The sequence below is a fragment of the Prionailurus bengalensis genome, chromosome B1 (assembly GCF_016509475.1).
Source record: "Prionailurus bengalensis isolate Pbe53 chromosome B1, Fcat_Pben_1.1_paternal_pri, whole genome shotgun sequence".
Taxonomy (NCBI): domain Eukaryota; kingdom Metazoa; phylum Chordata; class Mammalia; order Carnivora; family Felidae; genus Prionailurus; species Prionailurus bengalensis.
Window position 1 is genome coordinate 178,467,222 of NC_057344.1, and position 22,007 is coordinate 178,489,228.

General features: G+C 37.0%; 1 long non-coding RNA gene across 1 annotated transcript in view; it reads left to right on the forward strand.

Moving 5' to 3' along the window:
* Positions 1 to 22,007, forward strand: part of LOC122468412 — a 49,235-nt gene that overhangs the window by 18,616 nt on the left and 8,612 nt on the right. The window contains exon 2 of the long non-coding RNA XR_006293234.1: positions 16,883 to 16,970. This is a non-coding gene — a long non-coding RNA (uncharacterized LOC122468412). The remainder of the gene's footprint in view (positions 1 to 16,882; positions 16,971 to 22,007) is intronic.

The following is a 22,007-nucleotide window of genomic DNA, read 5'->3' on the forward strand; positions in this document are numbered from 1 at the left end:
GATTCATAGCCATCACAAACAGCCCTTTCCTAAGCATGTATGAATCTTATTTTTTGACACTTTGCTTACTCTCTGCTGAACTATAGAATACTGCTTCTCATCGTCCTATTTTGGGCTGCAACCAGCCTACTTTTGGGAATTTCATAAATAAGCTTTCATAGGTTCTCTTCTATTGACTCTTCAAGGTTGTTTGACATCACCTCTAGTCATCAGGATTCCTGGTTGGAAATCAAAGAAATATTCTCTATCTTAAGCAAAAATGGAATTCACCGAAGGAACGTCAGGAAGATCACAGGAAGATGAAGCTGTCCTGGGTGAAAAGAGCCACAGAAGAGCCAGGTAGAGCAAGAGTCTTGTCAGGATACTGGAACATCTACACTGCCTTTCACTGCCATCCCTGGAGTCTGCCATTCCTCAGGACTGCCAGGCTCAGCAGTCATCCCAAATAATCTCTCAAGGACCCTCGGCTTTTCAGTAGTCTCTAAAAATGTCATGACTCGAGTGGCAACATAGGCTTGGTTATGCTTAGGTAACTTGAGAGACTGAATGGAAAAGCCAACTCAATTTTCCATAAATGATGATGAGATAAGCCTGAGCTTCTGTTGCTGTGACACATACTTCCCAAAAGTCCCCTACTGATTAGATACACGGAAAAAGCAACATAAGGGATCACTTGCTCTAAGAGGGTGAACAAATGAAATAGAATTTTTGGTGACTGTGTGGCTCTCAGGCTAAATTTCCTGCTAATGGAGAAACTAGATATGGTAAATAAACGCTAAATCAGACTTAAGAATATCTGTTACATAGACTGTCTTCTATAGCAAGTGTCCATTGCGGCATAGACATAAAAGTCCATACTGGAATCCATAAACGTTAGAAGTGACCTGGCCCTCCCCTCTTAGATTTTGGGAGCCATTAAAGGTTTTCACACCCTGGATTTCTTGTCAAAGCTACTACTCGTGTGACTGTGCTCAAACTATTTTCTACGAGGCAGGGGTGAAAAGGATATTATTCCCTTTAGAGGGTATCTGCCTACACCTCAAACATCTGTATATTGATGAATGAGGCACAGAGCCGTAACATAAAAGTGGGATAAGAACAGGAATTCAAAATTAATTTTACCTCTTCAAATTCTTCTTGTACTTTATGCAGTTTGATCATTTGACTTCGATTTTTGTAGACATTATCTTTCACAGTACTTGACCTTTATTTGTAGATAAACTGCTTGTAAATATTTTCAAGTTATTGGGAGACTTCTGCTGGGAAAATGTATTATATTCCTACATAAATTATAGTGAGTATATAAATATTTAATGAGTTCTGAAGATTGAGATCTTCCAGAAGCACACGTTGGGGACTATGTAGGGCTTTGTTACCACTTGCTAAAGCTTCCGATTAAGAAATCCTTCCTTTGCCAGTGGGATTCAAAATAGTTGGACTTTGGGGCGCTTGGTTGGCTCGGTGGGTTGAGCATCCGACTTTGGCTCAGGGCAGGCTCTTGCGGTCCGTGGGTTCGAGCCCTGCCTCCAGCTCTGTGCTCTGTGCTCACAGCTTGGAACCTGGAGCCTGTTTCAGATTCTGTGTCTCCCTCTCTGTCTGCCTCTCCCCCGCTGTCCTCTCTCTCTCTCTCTCCCTCTCTCTCTCTCTCAGTAAATAAATAAATAAACAAAAAAAATTAGTTGGTCTTCTTACTCCAGTTTTAACCAACTTCATCTGTCCCTCCATAGATTGGACAAAGATCGCTCAAAGAATAGAAATCATTTTAAGTGATTTATTTGGTCTTCAATTTTCTCACTGGAAGACCTGCATGCAGAAAAACACTTCCAGGTCACAGCGTTTCTAAGATGTTGCTATATATATTACTACGGAGGAAGAGAAACATAATCATCTCACCAGTAAATAACACACAAATTCATTAGGTATTACATTTTTGCCTTTTATTTAAAGGCCTTAAAATTACTCGTTGATCCTCGATTATACAGCTCTTCTTCCTCTAAGAGAAAGGGGAGTATATGTTCCCTTCTTAAAAAGACTGGAGGGAATAATAATGTTACATCGTGTTCTCCTAAAGCAAAGGTTGAGTCATCTTAAAAACGTTTTTTTTTTTTTCAAGATAAGAAATGATAGCTTAATGTTTCTTTATTCAGGATATTCACATTTCTACTTTCCTTTTCCCACTACATGCATCATCCTTGTCACAAAATATAAGCTTGGCAAACTGGCTTTTTTCATAGTATATTTCCTTTCAAATGAAAGAAAAAAATGTCATAGACAGTTGATATAAAATATTAAGAAAAAATGGCCTTCTAATTGCAGGGGAGAATAGCAAAACTAGCAAATATATGAGTTTAAATTATTAGTGCATGAAGCAGAGCGGTGATGCTGATCGGTTGACCGACCTCCAATTTCACACCGCCACAGTACATTCTTTGGTAAATTTAATGGAAGAAAGAACCAACCAACCAGAAGCAATCTAACATAGTGAAACACACGTCCGTTTAATAGATGTTGGTTCCTTAGAAAATGCTAATAACAATGCCACGTGTTGAGTTTTTGCAGAGTCAGGAGTTAACATGATTATTTTCCTGTTGGTCACCACATGCCGCCCTTGTCATCGTCCTTGGTTCCTGCAGAAATAAAATGCCGAAGGGTTACCACAGGCTGACAAGACAGAGCATGCCAAATTATACACTGCATCACACCATATGCCAAAACACCAGTTAGGACACCACAGCCCTGCCAAAAAAAAAAAAAAAAAAAAAAAAAAAAAAAAAGTCTTCTGATTTTGAGGACTTTAGAGAAGACAGGTATTTTCTGATCTATCATCTGGAATTATTTTTGTGAAACTGATGACAAAATACAAATGACAAGGTGTGAGTGCCAGTGGAATCCTAATTAGAAGAAACATCCAAAAGCCCAGCCCTGAAAAGCTCGCTAAGTTTGACGGGAGAGAGTCTGGATTCAGCTAGTGGCATTTGTTCTACTCTCATTTTTAATTAGCATCAAGGAGTTTAATTAGAAGTATAGCATATGAGAATCACAGGGAATGCAACAGCTAGAAGGGACCAAAGACTTCTCTGGTGCAGCTGCTTCATTTTTCCCAATAAGTCAGGGGACATGTGGGGAAAAGAGGAGACATAGGGCATAGCAAATGCAGAGTCCAGATGGAAACATGCATGCTTGTTGGCCTGCTCGAAAAATGCACACACACATATAACACATCCATAAAACATGTATCCCACCCCCCCCACACACACCCCCTGCCCAGGATTGTATTCTTCTTACGGATTGTGGTGAGATCACTACTGAGAAAGGAAATCACACAAATGACAAAGATCTCTATTAGTGTGTTTTGCTTTCTGTGTTTTCTCAGAACCCCTCCATAAATATGATGCACCAAAGCCAACTGATTCTCATTTATTTATTCAACAAATATTTCTGGCCAACATTTATGCACCAGACTCTTACTGGGTAGGAAATAAGAAATTCAGGAGGGAAGAGAATAAGAATCTTCTGCACCATAGAAATAACTTTGAAACTTATAACACATCTAGGTATCTTATTACATGTTTTACTTTAAGTCTTATATCAGTTAAATTCAGTTCTACATCATGATATCAAGTTCCCCCCCAAAACTCCCGATGTGATAGTGTCAATGGGCCAATATGCTCTTAAGCAAAGAGCACTAACCCAGGAATCAAGAGTTCTGTATTCTAGTCCTTGCTCTGCCTGAACATTAGCTAAGGAAAAAAGAAAAAAAAACCAAAAAAGTCTAATCTCTTAATATCAGTTTATTTGTCTAGAAAGTGAAATTGAATTGCGCAATTTTAAGTCTCTTAAATTTTCAATATTTACTGTTTTTATGAATCTATTCATACCTAAATGAAGCAGGCAGCCAAAGTGATATGGAAATGTAAGAGGTTTAAGGCAAGACTCCTTGATATGACTTATTAGGATTTTCAGGTTCAAATCTTTTGCCTAACAACTTCCTCTGCCCGCATTTCTGGTCCTTTGAGAGTATCTGCTGAATAGTGTGCTCAGGAATATTTTTGGTTCAATTTCAGGTTTTGAATTCCATCTATTAAGTGATGTCTTGGATGAGAAGGTATCTAATAGAATTGCTTTCATATGAATTTTTCAAATGGTAAACTCAATGAATTTGCCAGGTGGTCTTTAAACGAGGTAGAAAGAAGTAAAACTGGAAAGCAATTCCTCAGGTATTTCTCATATTTCTAACTGGTAAAGTAAAACCAAAGATGAAACTGTCTTCTGTACTAAAAAGAGAGGAGTCAATTCAACAGAATTTATTGATATCTTGCCATGTCACTCTACTTCAACCTTGTGGTACTCAACATGGCACTCTACTCAACGTTATGGTAGAGACAACCATTGTTAAGACCTATGTGGAAGAGACAATGATTGTTGCTATCCATATACAGTTACTATATTTCAGACACTGTGCTCATTGTATGTATTAACTTATTTAATTCATGCAATCTTATGAGTCTATGATGCTTTCAGCAGATGGACGTGAAGCAGCAAGGAGTCATGAAAGAAATAGCTTTTCATTTTTTTTTAAGTTTATTTATTTATCTTGAGGGAGAGAGCCTGGGCGCAGGTGCCCACGAGCTGGAGAGGGGTAAAGTGAGAGACAGAGAGAGAGACAGAATCCCAAGTAGGCTCCGTGCTGTCAGCACAGAGCCCAACACGGGGCTCGATATCACAAATGGAACCATGAGAGCGTGAGCTAAATCAAAACCAAGAGTTGGATGCTTAACCAACTGAGACATCCAGGTGCCCCAGAAATAGCCTTTCAAACATCAGATATTTTGAGACATTCCACTGCGTTCATTTGATTCTGGTGTAAGCAATTCCCTGGAAATAGAGTGGATGTTTTTTCTTTTTTTTTTTTGTAGTATTTAGAGACAAATACTGTATTAATAAGTCAATCAATATGTTCTGTGTACAAACGAAGCCATAGCCTGAATATTCTGAATAGGTTACCTCAAATGTTCAATCTCTAATAGTTTTTGAAGCTATTATGTTAATTTCGTGTTATGGTTTTGGTTTGGGAGTAAATAATGGTATCAAGAGAAAATGTATTTATATTAATGATGAAAATAAATAAAAGTTGGAAGCATTCTTGTTTTTGTTGAAAGGACTGTACAGAGTTTGTTGGATTTATGACAACAAAGAAAGGAAATATACGAAAAACGCCTGATGTTTGTTACTACTAGGACATTTCTAGTTTAAAGAGTAAGAAAACAGGGGTGCCTGGGTGGCTCAGTCGGTTAAGTGACCTACTCTTGACTTCAGCTCGGGTCATGATCTCACGGTTCATGAGTTTGAGCCCCTTGTAAGGCTCTATGCTGACATTGCAGACCCTGCTTGGGATTCTGTCTCTCTCTCTCTTTGCCCGTCCCCCACTTGTGCTCTGTCTCTCTGTCTCAAAATAAATAACAGTAAGCTTGAAAAAAAAAAGAGTAGGAAAGCTGTTTAGAAACATGAAAATAATCCAGGAAAAATACTACTGAGTAAAAGACTATAATAGAGACATTGAGAAAAACATTATGCTCAGGAATAATGCTTAAGTGACCCATATTTTTTTTTTTTTTTAAGAAGTACAACCTTAAGAGTTCCATAACTTAAGCTGCCTGCATTTAATTTAAAAGCCTTATGGAAAAATCAATTAGCATTCATTAAAAGCTGAGTTAACATTACAAAATTTGTGGGATAGCTGATTGAAGAATCTGCCACATGAAGAGCACAAAGAAGGAAGCAGAGGATTTTCTCCATCAAAAACCAATGTAACATGGGGGCATAAATATGACAAGAAGAGGGTAAAAACATAAAGAACTGTAAGGATGCAAAGGTAAAGGAAATATATTATGGAGCCAGCAATTTTGAAAGCTAGAAATAAGGGAGATATATGAAATTCTAAATTATTATGTAATAGAAAATTTCAAAAAAATTTTAATGTGTTTTTTTTTTTAATTTTTGAGAGAGAGAGAGAGAGAGAGAGAGAGAGAGAGAGACTGTAAGCAGGGGAGGGGCAGAGAGTGGGAGACACAGAATCCGAAGCAGGCTCCAGGCTCTGAACTGTCAGCACAGAGCCGGATGCAGGGCACGAACCCACAAACTGTGAGATCGTGACCTGAGCTGACGTCGGACATTTAACCAACTGAGCCACCCAGGTGCCCCTCAAAATGGTTTTTAATACTAAAACTCAATCTCATCTTAAAATTATTCTGAACACGGTACAGATGTAAATAAATTTTATTAAACAATAAGAAAGTAGGTAAATTAAGTTGTCATCAGAGCTTTTGGTTGTCAATTTTCTTCTGAGCCTACAAAGAAATAGCTATGATGATTATTTTGTTTCTCATGAAAATGGGAAATTGGGGGGTACCTGAGTGGCTCAGTTGGTTGAGCGTTCGACTTCATCTCATGTCATGATCTTGTAGTTTATGGGTTGGAGCCTTACATCTGGCTTGCTGCTGTCAGCACAGAGCCAACTTTGGATCCTCTCTTCTCCTCTCCCTTCCCCTCCCCCCGCTGGGCTTGCTCTTTCTCTCTCAAAAATAAATAAACATTAAAAAAAATTAAAAATGGAAAGTTGGTTAAAACTATTAATTATTGAGAATGCATATGTATCAACCAGCTTAGGCTGCCATAACAAAATACCATAGACTGAGTGGCTTAAACTCAAGAATTTATTTCTCACAGTTCTGCAGGCTGGAAAATCAAGATCAAGGTGCTGGTAAATTTGGTTTCTGATGAGAGTGCTCTTCCTAGTGTATAGACAGCAGCTTTCTTGCTACGTCTCCACGTGGCAAAGAGAGTGAGCTCTGGCGTCTCTTCTTTTTACAAGGGCACCAGCCCTATTGGATTAGGGTCCTGCCTTATGACCTCATTTAAACCCTTCCTCATAGATATTTTATGATTCCAAATATAGACAAATTGAGGGGGTATTTCTTTAACATATGAATTTTGAAGGGACACAATTCATTCCACCGCAACATAGAAATGTGCAATTGGTTCAGGTGCCTGGATGTCATGTGCCTCATGCTTTCTTCTTCCATTTTTGCCATTAAGTCTTTTGGTACATGAGAAACACCGGAAGCATTTCATTTCACTTGAAAAACGAGCTATCGAAAGCAAGAATATGCAGGAGAAAAACCAAGCTTGCCAGTTCAATTGTTTTCAACCTGATTTTAAAATCTGTCAATGTTTATTTTTCAATATGAAAAAGAAAATAAGACAGCCAAAAAACATTATTTTCTATTTTATCCTAAAGGGAATGGTGAAAGTAGATCACCATGCTTCATGGTGAGATAAGAGCATGGTCTAATACGGCCCAGATAATAAAACATTCTGGTGGCAGCAGAACCTATGGAAATGCTGCTTCAGTATCATAATCTAAAATAAAATGACTTTGCCCGGAAATGGGATATCTAACCTTGTTTAACGTAGACAAAATTTGACCCAAACTAGTCAGACAATTTTAAATAAAGCAAGCCATACCACTCGTAAAAAGGTTCTCTGGGATCACCTTAGCTCAGAGGAAAAAAAAAAAATTAATGCACGCAGAAATCTAGAGGACATACGTATTTGAATATGCAGGGAAGAAATTTAAATTATTCACCAATTCCAACCTACTCACCACATCTTCTCTGGATTAATTTAAGTTTCAAATGTGTCCATCCCAGTTTCTACACTAGCTCTCTTAAAACCAGTTGTCAAAATAGCTGTCAGAGTGATCTATTAAAAATGGAAATCAGGTCACATGCCTCTTCTGCTCTAACCTTTCCAGTGACTTCTCATAAAATGCAAACTGTTGAACCTGATTTGTAAAACCCTACATGAACTGGTGTCTGCCTATTTCCATGTGCTCATGTCTTGTCATTCTTCCTTACCCACTATGCTCAGAAGGCCACACTGGACTTAGTGTCCTTGAATTCATCAAACTCATTTGGATTACACTGTTGGCTCAAGGACATTTGCAATGGATTTCCCATTAAAAAGAAAAAAAGTCTCCTTTCTTCTTTCTGTCTTTAACTGATGACTTATCAGGCACATCTCAGCATAAATGTCATCTTTCATAGAAGCATTTCCTGACCACCAAATCTGAAGTATCAATTAGATATCTTTATGCGATTGTACTATCTTAATTATCTGTGTAGAGGTTAGCACTTTCAGAAGGGTTATTTGTGTATTTATTATCTGTACTTGTCCACTTTTCTGTGGTAACAAACAATCTCAAATAATAATTGCTTGTAATAAAGGTTATTTTTCCACATCGTATTACACGTATGCTGCTGGAGGCTGCAGTTACGTTCCACATTTAGTCTCTGTGCCAGTCTACGTTTAGGGTATACGTTTGTTTCACAAGTTATTACATTCCAGGCCTTAAATTAAAATCATTCTTCTTGTGCAAATATATGTATTCCTGTAACAGAAGGAGAGACTTGTGACATTTAAAACTTCTGCTTGGACATGCTGCATACCATGTCTCCTCACATTCCATTGTCCAGAACAAGTCATGAGCAAGACCAAAATCAATGAGATTAGAGTATACGTGTATTATATATTTTTTTATTCCTCTCATGAGGGTCAGGGACAAGTCTCATGACAACAACTGGGAATGTATAATCCTCTTAAAAGGAAGAGAAGAATGAAAAAGTACAAACAATAATACAATCTACAATATAATGTTTTAGCCACTTGAACAGGGCCTTTTTTCTCTTGGTCATTGCTCTAATTCCTAAACCCAGCAGTATCTGACATCCATATTTGTTTAATAAATACACATCTGGGGAATAAATTATGAGTGAATACATGAATAGTCATGTGTTTCCATCATCCTGTGGTCCATCAACGCTTCATTCCATTGCCAGTTGGCTAGGAATCTATTAGTGGTTTCACGTTCTGCCTCATTGATAGAGAATCTTTTCCCCCATCTAGAGGGTGAAAATGAGTATCAGGAGCAGATTCTAGGATAAAGACATTAGCTAACTTTGTTGTCATTTTATTGTACTTTAAATGACAACTACAATGTGTTAAGCCATTATATATAGATGGGCATTAAAAATCTACTCTCTATTTTGTCCCCCATTAACTGGACAATCAGGGTGACATTGACAGTCATGAATTACTAAGTTCTTACCATACGTCAGTCACTGTGCTAAGCAATTTTCGTATGTTGTCTTTCATGTTGCCTTTATAACAATTGTTTGAGATGTATTATTCCCATTTGAAAGAAAAGTAAACCAAGTAAGCTAGTTGTACACAACTGATAATATGAAACAGGGCTGGGATTTAAACACAGATCTGATTAACTGAAAAAAACCCATCTTCGCTAATATTAACTACTTACCCCTAGGAAAAACTTAGTTTACGAAGCAAAAAGTAAAGGATATATTTTGCAAAGATGCTGATTATTTTTAAACAAAGAAAATAATGACTATCTAACATTGACAAGAATTAAGAACTAATTTCTAACACTTCCGTGTCATAGACAGCTGGACTTATTCATGAATATAGCCCCTGCTTATATAATTATGCTTAAAAACTACCCTGGGCCAACCAAGTTATAATCTATCATTTGTCAGGTCTTATGGCTTCAAGAAAACCTAACTGCCTCTGAATTATACATATTTAATTAGCTGTAAATTTAAGAACCAAACACCCACACACACACAATAAAGCAAGAAGAAACTAAAGAAGAAAAAGATGAATACAAAGTATCCCAAAGAAATTTTCAAATATCACTTCAACATAGCAAAAACAAGGAAAAAATATGAATGTTTTTATTTGCTGCCTGGAAATAGGATGTAGTCTGGCTCAAAAATGATTTACTATTTAGCTTGGATAAAAATGAAAATCAATTTCTTTAGATAAGTTGTAAAAGAGTTTATATCGTAAACCAGAATGTCCTCAAATTTTTATTTTACACGTTTGAACAGAGACAGGCACACAACTTTTCTTGTGATTTCTAGGTGGCTTAGCTGTATTAAATTAAATTCCTGATTTCTCATTTCAGCAAGTTCTTTGTAATGTGAATTAATAGGAAAAGCAAAGAGTTCCTCCTAAATCTTCTCTCTTGTGTTGAAATTCATATTGAAAGCAAAAGTTTTACTGTCTAGATTAACGCGGGTCTCCTGAGAAGAAATCATGGATATATGAGTTACTGGGCTTGTGATTAGTAATGGGAGTGGACCACTTTTGTTTGAACTATTAGATATCCAAGTAAAAAATATTCTGATTCTGTCCAAGGGAAAGAATTCCATGGTGCAGGTGTGTGTGTGTGTGTGTGTGTGTGCTTCCTGTTGTATATTGCTTTGTAATGATTTCAAATCTAATGGTTTATGACATTAGGCAAGTTGTTTTGGTCTAAGAGCGAATTTTAGAGGCCGTGTCAGGATGATATCAGCAGAACTGTTATGGCATCGGGTGCTTATCAGTAGGAACATGTAGTTACTATGATGTAGTGGGCATTTAAAGGTTAAACATTAAGAATTTCTGAGGACTTGCTGACAGTATTCAGTGGGAGTGAGGCTACATTTTGCTGATTTAAATAGCTCTCGGAAGCGCTTGAGACACTTGCACTTGCTGTGGCCAGTTTACTTTTGGTGGACAGTGGTATTAAACCGTGCAGCAGTCTCAGGAACAGAAGGGATATCTGTTCCTGCCTCGGTGAGGCTACACGTTGTAGAGAGGGGTGCAATCTGTATCATGGCCTCCGGAACAAGAACCTGTAGAGCGAGCCACCTTGCCTGCCATCACCCCTGCCATTGTTCACTAGCGACACACCCTAGCAGCGAGGGACCTAAGCACCAGCAGCTGATACTCAGCTTTTCTTTTTTTTAATATCTATTTATTTATTATGAGGAAAGAGAGAGAGAGAGAGAGAGAGAGAGAGCACATGACTGTGAGATCATGACCTGAGCAGAAATCAGGAGTCTGATGCTTAATTGACTGAGCTACCCAGGTGCCCCTATTTATTGGCTTATTAAGAGACTTTATCCTGTATGCTGTTGGCTTGTAAAACATTATAAATTATAATTCCCACAGTGAACCTGGCAAAGACACATCTCAGTCTTGAGTATAATTTACCCTGAACAAAACACCCCCTTTATACTTCAGAAGTAACAATCACATGGTAATTTTCTGCTGATCTGGATGTTTAAGAATTTCATCTCAATTTTTCAACTATTTTTATTTGCCTATGTTTGTAAGCAAATTGGCACAAAATTCTTCCAAAAAATGTTAGTATGCGTCTTTTAAAAGTAATTTTTTTTTTCTAAATTGGGCTTTAGTCACGTATACATGGACAACTATTAAGAACGGGAGAAGAGGAAAACATTTTTAAGTCCCTGTTATAGACTGGGTGCTTTTGCATATTCTACATCATTTAATCTTCAAAAAAATCCTCATGGGTAGGTATTTTTAGCTTCATTTTTTGCAGATGAAGAAAACGAGGCTCAAAGAAGTGGTGCTATGGGAATACAATAACACTAGTCTAATCAAGTCTCCGCATTTCCTCTTGATGAGTATTTTGATGGCCTTAGGAGAAATGAGTTGGTAACTTGCTTTTAGCCCTTGCTCCAAATCATCCGTGCCATAGCAACACAGCTTACTACAAGGTGATCATAGATAGCAAAATTGCGTCTGTTTGATGTTGCAGAGCAAATAAATTTCCTAACCCCCCGAATGATAGGGAAAATATTTTAGCTTCCTTTTAACAAAAAAAATATGGTTTATAAGTATGACAAGAAACAAATGAGTAAGTAATAGTTATCTCAGAGTATTTAAATCAATTGGAAATACGTTAGACAGATTTTTGGAGAATATGTAACAGCAGTAACAGAAATGTGCATCAGCTCTTAAGAGCATTTACCTGTTTATAGCAGTCTTAGTAGAAGGTAATGCTTGGATTAAAATAAGATATTGAGCAAGACTTTGAAGTCCTATGAAGCCAGGCATGCCAAGGCCCTGGCATGTAAATGTGCTGTGTACAGAAGCAAGGAAGAGACTGCTTATCAGAAGGATCTTTTCACTTATGAAAACAAAGTAAGACATTCTATTCTTCTATCTCCAGAAATGGAGTATGTGGGAAAGCTACAAATGTTTTTGTTTTTGTTTTTCAGTTTTCCCAGGCCTTCCAAATAATAGCAGCCTTAGTGATATCCCATTAAAATTGGGCTTTTGGGTTTTTAAGCACGGGCTATTCCTATACAACGAGCAACTGTTCTAACACAAAAGAGGGGGCATGTTGGGATCTTAGGATTGTCGTATAGGCAAATATCATGCAAAATATATTAATCTGGTAAGACTAGCTAGACTCATATTCCAAAGTTCAATGTCAATGTGAGAGGAATAGCCTCATGCTATACTGTTCTGGACTCAAAGACCTTTGATGACAATCATTTGAAAAATACTCAACTTATTTTCCATAACTTAGTTCATTTGCCTCTTTTTTGAAGTACAAGCAGTTTTGTTTCTACTGAAGTTCACTTTCAATACCACTTTCATTCATTCATTCACTGGGGACTTGTGAACTGTGACAGGGAAAAGTCCTTAATTTATTAATAAGTAGATTAATTAAAATATAAATGTATGTGCTATAAGCGCAGATGAGAGACAGAAATCATATGCTCTCTGAGTGTAGAAAGAGAAAGCATTGCCAAAGTGGGTGATTAAGAATGGCATCAGCAAGAACGTGGTATTTAGACTGAAATAAAAAGAGGTAAGATTCATACATGTAAAGCTGGCAGCTGAGGATCATGGAATAGTGATATCCAATTAACAAACGAGAGAGAGAGGAAGAGAGAGAAAACCAAGGAGAGGCTCAAGATCATACATGCTAAGAGGGCAGGAATAAGAAAAAAGAATTTGCAAAAGAGAAATAAAGGAATAGTAAAATGGCCATATTTATTGTCAGTTGAACCGACCTTTTAAAGAGAAAGTTTGACGGGAAAGGTGATACGAATTGTAATTACTAGAGTGAAATGAAGAGAAATCTGGCAAGTTAAGGATGAAGAAAGCCTTTGACGTTCATTGATCAACGGAAATTGAGAAAACAGCTTTAGTGAAGTGGAAGAAGAAAGAAACCTTACCGCAAGACGTTCAGAATAAGTCCACGGTGAGCCTGTAGAGTCAATAAATAAAGGTTTCACCTTTGAAAAATGTGGCCATGAAGTAAAGGATTGGTATAAGGCAGAAGCTTTAGACTAATAACTTGAGTGGTAGTAAAAGTATGGATTGAAGAGACTATGTTTTTTGAGTCGAGAAGACGCGTGAAAAAATTAGTCTTTGTTGAGTAAGGAACCACTACGGTGGGATACATAAAGATGGATTATATAAGAAAACAACAACAACAACAACAACAACAACAACATTTAAAGTCCAAGGAAAAGCTTGGTTTTCCTGTAGCGGGAAAAGTTTTTCAGGTTAGTGAGAGAGATTAAAAACACTGCTGTAAAGTAGTGATGAGGCAGCTAAAATTTTCCTAAGAACTTCTAATTTTATATATTGGCTAATTTTGTAACTTTCCCGGAGAATAGAAGGTCACGTGACGAACACGGAGGCACCTGGTGCCTGCTGCGATGGATCTGAGGGACAGCACATCGACTTGAAGGAAAAAGACAGGTGTTACTAAGCAGGGATTTCTACAGCAGAGCTGTTCTGAATGATGCAAAGGTACAAAATAGACCAATTGAGGAATGCTATAAAATGAGGAAAATCACACCGCTGAGATGGTTGAGAAATCAAGATACAGCCTGTTGTCAATAAGGGTTGTCAGAGTGGCTGAGGATGAGGAAATGGAAGTGGTAAAAAAGGAACCTGTGAGTCGGGTGACAAAATCCTTTTTAAAAAAATGTTAGAGTGTGTCCTTAAATAGCTGATTCATAAAGTTTGGTGTGCTTTATAATCATTCTAGGAAATATTTAAACATGGGGCCATACCCTTGCAGATTAAAAGTTATCAGGTTTCAGGGACAACTTGACCACTTATATTTTGATAGTCTCTTCCAATATTTAGTAGTCTAAATATTGAGATCATTATCTTAAATACATATATATATATACACATATATACATACATGCATAGAATAAATGATGAGGAAAGAAATGTTGAAATAAAGTGCAAATAATAGACAAAAAGTTAAAGTTTGTAGAAAGATTCCCAATGCTTGTATTTTTATTTTTTTTAATTTTTTTTGTTTTTTTATTGTTTTATTATTATTTTTTTATTTTGAGAAAGAGAGACAGAGAGTGAGCAGGGGAGGCACAGAGAGGGAGACACAGAATCCGAAGCAGGCTCCAGGCTCCAAGGTGTCAGAACAGAGTCCAACATGGGGCTCGAATCATGAACCATGAGATCGTGACCTGAGCCGAAGTCAGATGTTCAACCGACTGAACCACCAAGGCGCCCCTTCAATTTGAGCAATTCTAAATGCATATCTCATCAAGTCAAAAATGCCCCTGATAGGTGCCTAGTATGTGCTCAGAAGGCATCAAATGCTTTAGAATGGAGTAGTGGTTTATAATCCTTTCCCTCAGAAAGGTGAAGATGTCGTGAATATTTAAGTGAACAAAATTAAAAGAATAGAAGACCCAGGTAATGGGGACACTGGCCACTGATTTCTGAAGTCTCACTGATGTGATTCTGGACACAGTGTGCTCTGAATTCTCTTAAAACACATAAAACCAATGCTGTGTAGTTCTTTGGAGTGGTCCAATTAATTAACTTAACATGTAGGTTCTTTCAAATTGGAAAATCATTCTAGGAGGATGATTTTTACAATACCTCTTAACATCCTAATAAATAGAGACCTTACCTAAATTTTAACATCTACAATTTTAGGATATCGCTTAACTACATATAATTATACGTAAAATGCTCAAAAGATGTCTTTAGGGACGCCTGGGTGGCTCAGTCAGTTAAGCACCCAACTCTTGGTTTTGGCTCAGGTCATGGTCTCACAGTTGGTGAGATCAGCAAATCTGTGCTGACAGTGGAGAGCCTGCTTGGGATTCTCTTTTTCCTTCTCTCTCTTCCCTTCCCCTGCCCGCTCTCTGTCCTTCTCCAAATAAGTAAACTTAAAAAATTGTTTTAAAAGAATATATTTATTTATGCATAGGAAAGAGAAATTAAAAGATGGGAAATAAGTCTGATGCATTAAAAGCTTCAGTGGTTCCTCTTAACCATTTTTGCTATACTATCTAGGCACTTTTACCTTTATGATCTGATTCCTCCATTAGCAAATATTTAAAATTATATTTCACGATGATATTGGTATAAAGACAATTTATGTATTAAAATATTTTCTTTGACTTAAAATTTCAGTTTCTCTGGATCTTAAAAGAACTTAGAGGGACTCCTGGGTGGCTCAGTCAGTTGACCCTCTGACTCCTGTTAGGTCATGATCTCTCGGTTTGTGGGTTCAAGCCCCACGTTGGGCTCTATGCTGACAGTGCAGAGACTGCCTGGGATTCTCGCCCTCCATCTCTCTCTGCCTCTCCCCCACTCGCATTTTCTCTCTCAAAAATAAATAATCTTAATTTTTTAATGTTTATTTATTTTTGAGAGAAAGAGACAGAGTGTGAGTGGGGCAGGGGCAGAGGGAGAGGGAGATACAGAATCTGAAGCAGGCTCCAGGCTCTGAGCTGTCAGCACAGATCCCGATGTGGGACTCGAACCCACAAACTGTGAGATCATGACCTGGCTGAAGTCAGATGCTTAACCGACTGAGTCACCCAGGTGCCCCTCCCAATGCTTCTTAAAAGCAAGGAAAGAGAAAAGTTTCTGAAGGACCATGCACTGTCCTAAAATATGGCCTCATCCTTACATTTGGAGTAGCCCTGTATGGGTGTGATAGCTGAGGTTTTCCATCACCTGTATATAGTTCATTAAATCTCACTGCAAATTAAATTTCTCAGGGGCAGGGGTTGAATATTACTTATTCTTATTTCAATTCTTAGAAAATTGCAGACTATCAACAAACATTAGTTTAGGGGAACTGCAGCCACCCATAGTGACTTCAACCAGACGTTGGTTGTGAATTGTGATTATTGGAGGAGTTAGGTCACTTATCTTGCTGCATTTAAAAGCAAAATCCTGGGGCGCCTGGGTGGTGCAGTCGGTTAAGCGTCCGACTTCAGCCAGGTCACGATCTCGCGGTCCGTGAGTTCGAGCCCCGCGTCGGGCTCAGGGCTGATGGCTCAGAGCCTGGAGCCTGTTTCCGATTCTGTGTCTCCCTCTCTCTGCCCCTCCCCCGTTCATGCTCTGTCTCTCTCTGTCCCAAAAATAAATAAACGTTAAAAAAAAAATTAAAAAAAAAAGCAAAATCCTAAATTTTATTTTAGTAAGAGAATTCCTATTCAAAGTCACTACTGATTTCTTGTAATGAGGAAAGCAAAGCAATGGACGATGAATGTTTTTTGTATCTGTAAAATATCTAGAAGAGTCTGTTAGTTCACACCTTTAAAAAGAACATCCACTCAGGGTTCTTAAATTGTTTTTAATGTTTATTTTCAAGAGAGAGAGAGAGACAAAGCATGAACAGAGGAGGGGCAGAGAGAGAGGGAGACACAGAATCCAAAACAGGATCCAGGCTCTGAGCTGTCAGCATAGAGACCGAGGCAGGGCTCAAATCCATGGACCTTGAGATCATGACCTGAGCCGGAATTGGACACTTAACCAGCTGAGCCACCCAGGTATCCCTATCCATTAATGGTTCTTGAATAACTTACTCAATATTAGTAAAATACCTCAAGTTGAGATATTATTATGAGGCTTTTGCTTAAATAAAGGTTGCTTCATGAAGAAGGAATGGATGTTTCTGAGTGAGATTTTGTAATAAATGATTGTTTTTTAGGTTGAGCAGAAAAGAGCAAATATGCTGAACATTTTAGGAGGTGGCAAAGCCCTGACTCTCAGATCTAAGAAGAAGCTGCTGGCAGTAGGTAAGGAGAGGGATGGGAGGGAGCAGGTATAGACACTTAACTTTAAGAAGCAGTGATGTCTGGCCTCCAATTTTGTAACTTTGTTTTCGATGTTGTAAATTCCCTACATAGTATATGTATATATTTCCTCAAGTAGTTTTGAGTTATCAATGTCTTAGGGAATAAAGGAAAAGGTTGTGTCCATTTTCACAGGTAAAGGATGGACAAAATAACCACAAAAGCATGGCTGGATATAAAAGAAATGACTAGAAATAATGAAGAACCATTTGAGACAAAAATTCAGAGGAAGATGTGACAAGTAACCACTAAGACATATAAGCACTCCCTAGGGGTTCTCAGAATTATTCTGCGGGAAGGATCCTGATGTCACAGACTGGGACTTTATTTAATTTAGATATTAAGGGAAACGGCATGCAGAAACTTTGGGATGTGGAATTGCATTATTTAAATGCTACCTGAAATTACCACATAGACAATTTACAGAAATTCAAACACTGTAAATATCAAAATGAAGAAATCCAAGCACTACATGTAGTAAGCTAAACACAGTTCTAATGTGGAGGTTCATCTGACATTTTACTCATCCTCTATTTTTATTTTCCCCCAGTGGGTGACTTCCTAGAGACTATCTTCTATGACATGACATCTCTCTTCTCACACTGATTGCCCTCCTGTGGCAGAATCCCTACAAGGGTACCATCAGAAGAGTTTTAGAATTTCAGTGTAGTGACCAAAACAGATTAAAATATACATTAAAAAACACACTTCTATTTTAAACATTTCTTAATTGGGATAATGTGCTTCTGTGGCAAGCTACTAAAGTATACTTACTGTGTAGTACAATGACTAATTAATCCTGAAAAATGTGTTAGGATGTAATTGTGAAGTTTTAGCAACTTAAATAAGCTTCTCAGATAACTTGTTCTAATGGGGGAAAATATCCCAGAAGAAGATACTGTTAGGCATTAGGTGATAGGATTACATTGTTAAAATCATCTACTTGTGTAGCTATGATTCTATCAACCTTTGTGTCTGCATGTATGTACGTGAATGGTCAAGCTAAATTATTTGGGTTTTTACCCAAATAATTTACCGTTTAAAAATGGCATGCAGTGACTATTTGTAATTTTGCTGATACTGATGTTATTAAAAACTCTAGAAACACTTGGAAAGTTATGCACTTTTTTCTATTTATATTTCAACCTACACCCATGAATATATATATGGGTGTATATAAAATTTTAAAAGTTTTTTCTCAAAAAAGTAAAAATAGATCTACCCTATGACCCAGCAATAGCACTGCTAGGAATTTACCCAAGGGATACAGGAGTACTGATGCATAGGGGCACTTGTAACCCAATGTTTATAGCAGCACTTTCAACAATAGCCAAATTATGGAAAGAGCCTAAATGTCCATCAACTGACGAATGGATAAAGAAATTGTGGTTTATATACACAATGGAGTACTATGTGGCAATGAGAAAGAATGAAATATGGCCTTTTGTAGCAACATGGATGGAACTGGAGAGTGTTATGCTAAGTGAAATAAGTCATACAGAGAAAGACAGATACCATATGTTTTCACTGTTATGTGGATCCTGAGAAACTTAACAGAAGACCATGGGGGAGGGGAAGGGGGTAAAAAAGATAGGAGGGAGCCAAACTATAAGAGAGAATCTTAAAAACTGAGAACAAACTGAGGGTTGATGGGGGGTGGGAGGGAGGGGAAAGTGGGTGATGGGTATTGAGGAGGGCACCTTTTGGGATGAGCACTGGGTGTTGTATGGAAACCAATTTGACAATAAATTTCATATTTAAAAATAAATAAATAAATAAATAAATAAATAAATAAATAAACAGTTTTTCTTTCTAGAATTTCTGTATGGGATACAACCTTCCTGTGCTATTTTCTTTGTGTTGTTTTATTTATTTTATTTTATTTTATTTTATTTTATTTTATTTTATTCATTTTTAGAGAGAGAGAGTGGGAGAAAGTTGCAGGGGATGAAAGAGAGAAGGGAGAGAGAAAGAGAGAATCTTAAGCAGGCTACACGCTCCGTGTGGTGCCTGACACAGGGCTCCATCCCACGACCCTGGGATCATGATCTGAGCTGAAATCAAGAATTGGATGCTCAACCGACTGAGCCAGCCAGGCGCCCACCCTGTGCCATTTTCTAAACTCTGGAGACTCATTTGGATTTGTCTCACCTGTCTGACATTACTGTGACTCCAGCATCTATTCAGCCTTCTCCCCATCCTCCCCCCACCCCCATAGGGCAAAGTTGTTTTTTTTTTAAATTTTTTTGTTTCTTAAATGTTTCTTTATTTTTGAGAGAGAGAGAGACAGAGCACGACCTGGGAAGGGGCAGAGAGAGAGAGAGGGAGGCACAGAATCTGAAGCAGGCTCCAGGCTCTGAGCTGTTAGCACAGAGCCTGATGCAGGGCTCAAACTCACAGACTGTGAGATCATGACCTGAGTCAAATTCGAATGCTTAACTGAGCCACCCAGATGCCCCAAAAGCTGTATTTTTTTTATTTTAGGCTAATTTTTAAAAAGTAGAAATATAACTAAGGAGGGAACTAAGCAACATCAAGAAATTAAAATACACTAATGCTGCTTTGCATACATGCTCAATTTTTTATGACTGGACTCAAATGACTGGCCCTACAGAATTTTGTTTTAATGTGATCAATCATCTATTGTTAAATTTGTAATATTTCTCCCTATTTTGGCATCCAGTTACCATGAGTTACCCTTTGGATTCCTCAAATTCAGTTTTACTCATCAAATTTTGCTTGCCCTAGTGTGTTAATCCTTTAGTGCTTATTGATGTTACACTGATACAACAATCAAGTAATAAACTTATAACTTCTCCTGTATTTAATTGGGTATTTCAAAATACAATTGAGTCACATACACCTACATTGTTCATTTATTCATTTAAGGATTAATTCAAATGTACTAATTTAATGCCTATTGTGTGCCAAAATTTGCAATGTATTTAGGGGCACCAAAACCAAATTCCTCTACTCTACATAATGGGAACTTCAAGAATGCAGTCATGAAATCCCAGTTAGAGTATATAAATAGAGAGCTGTCTTTTCATCTCCTTGTCTCAGTTTTGCACCAAGATACTAAGATTTTATATTCTGACCACCTGAACTATAACTTTCATAGTATATTGTCAACACTAAAAGTCACCTGCTGGTCTACGTGCCTTCTGTGGAAATATAATATTGAGGTTTCCTGTTGGGCCAAGATATTTTTATATATTATGTATCTAGGTAGTTATATTTGTAGCCCCTCTGCCTGATTCTTGTAGCCCTTTGACTAATTCATTTAAGACACAAAATGCTAAAATTGCATTCTTTGTGGGACATAAAATGCCTACTCCAGACTCATAATCAGAACAGATCCAGCAGACTTCTAAAAATGATATGAAGTATATTTGGATGAAATTACTGCCTCCATGGCACATCGTTATGACAATGTGGGTTTTTGTTTTCTGTTTTTTCCTACCTTTAGTTTTTGGATTCATCTATGACAACAATAAGCCTAAACAACAACAAACTTCTTAATAACCACTAAGGAACTAAATAACTAGATCAATATCTCTGACAATGTGGTCTTGTACCTACAAAATTTATACACACATATGGATTCAGGGAAGATAATTTTATTCAGTATTGTTCCCATAAAATACCCAGAATTCCATCACTAGGCATTTATTAACTCTATTTTTAAATTGATAAAAATTTGTAATCGTTTTGGCCAGTAACTTCTCTCACCTGTGTCATGTGAATGCCAACTTGAAAGAAGCATAAGAAAACATTTTATTGGGGACTCTGAAAAAGATGATACATTATAACCTACTAAAAAAGAAAGCACCAAACCAATTCTCTGAACTTTTTTATTATAAGAGAAATATTGTGATGACATGTGAATTATTTCTAACGCTTGTTTATATATACATGTGGAAATGAGAAGTGAGAAATTTGGAAATTAATCTGTTTGGGTTTTTTTTTTTAGGTAGCTAATTCTAATTTCATTTTCAAAATGAACTTTGGAACATGATTCAATTTGTTTATCTGCAGGAATAAGTTAACTAACTAGCTATATCTATACCACATCTCATATTTCTACTTTATTTTGGTCTCCATTTAAAAGTGGCACAATTATTTTAGAAAAAAATACTAAAAAAATTTAACAAGAGAACTCTGATAAAGTTCTACTGAGAAGAAAACATGAACTTTGCCAGTGATAATTTCACTGCAGTCCTTTATCTGTTCATTTTTATGCAGTTTAATATAACCACATATATCTATATTTTTATGTTCAGATAATTTTCCTTCCAATCATGTAAGCTACTAGCTTATAAAAATAATTTTGATGGCAATATACCCTATTACATGAGAAAAATATAACTTACTTAATATCCAAATCATAATGGGGTTTCATATGTAAACTATCTCAGAGATGAGTAAATTATTTAATGATTAAACCCACTGTTTTAATTATGAATATGTTAATATAAGACATGTACTCAAAATAAAAAAAAATATGAATTCCTCAGTTAAGTATTTGAACCTAAATCTCCAATGAAAGGAAAAAAAAAAAAGATATTTAGAAATAATGTATTTTATATGCTTTAATCCAATCAGGTAATAATTGTGTTAACTAACACTATAGGTATTAGAATATTGTTATAAATTAATATCCAAACAAATCGTTGGTTTAGTGTAGTATATACAACATGTCTCTGCAATGGGGTTAACCAAAACAAAGATCCAAAAGTTCTAGCCACTTTGATTGGGCACATGAAGTTGAAATAATAGAACTTTACCTCACTGTGCTTCAATCACTTTCGGTTAAATAGGCATAACAGTAATGATACTTGCTGTCAACACCTCACCCCCCACCAGCACCAAAAAAAAAGAAAAAAAAAATACGTAGAGATTTTGCCCGACATGCAAGCCACCTGGTTTTGTTTGGTCATTTTTTTCATGGATCCTTGTAGAAAACACGAGTGTCCTGTG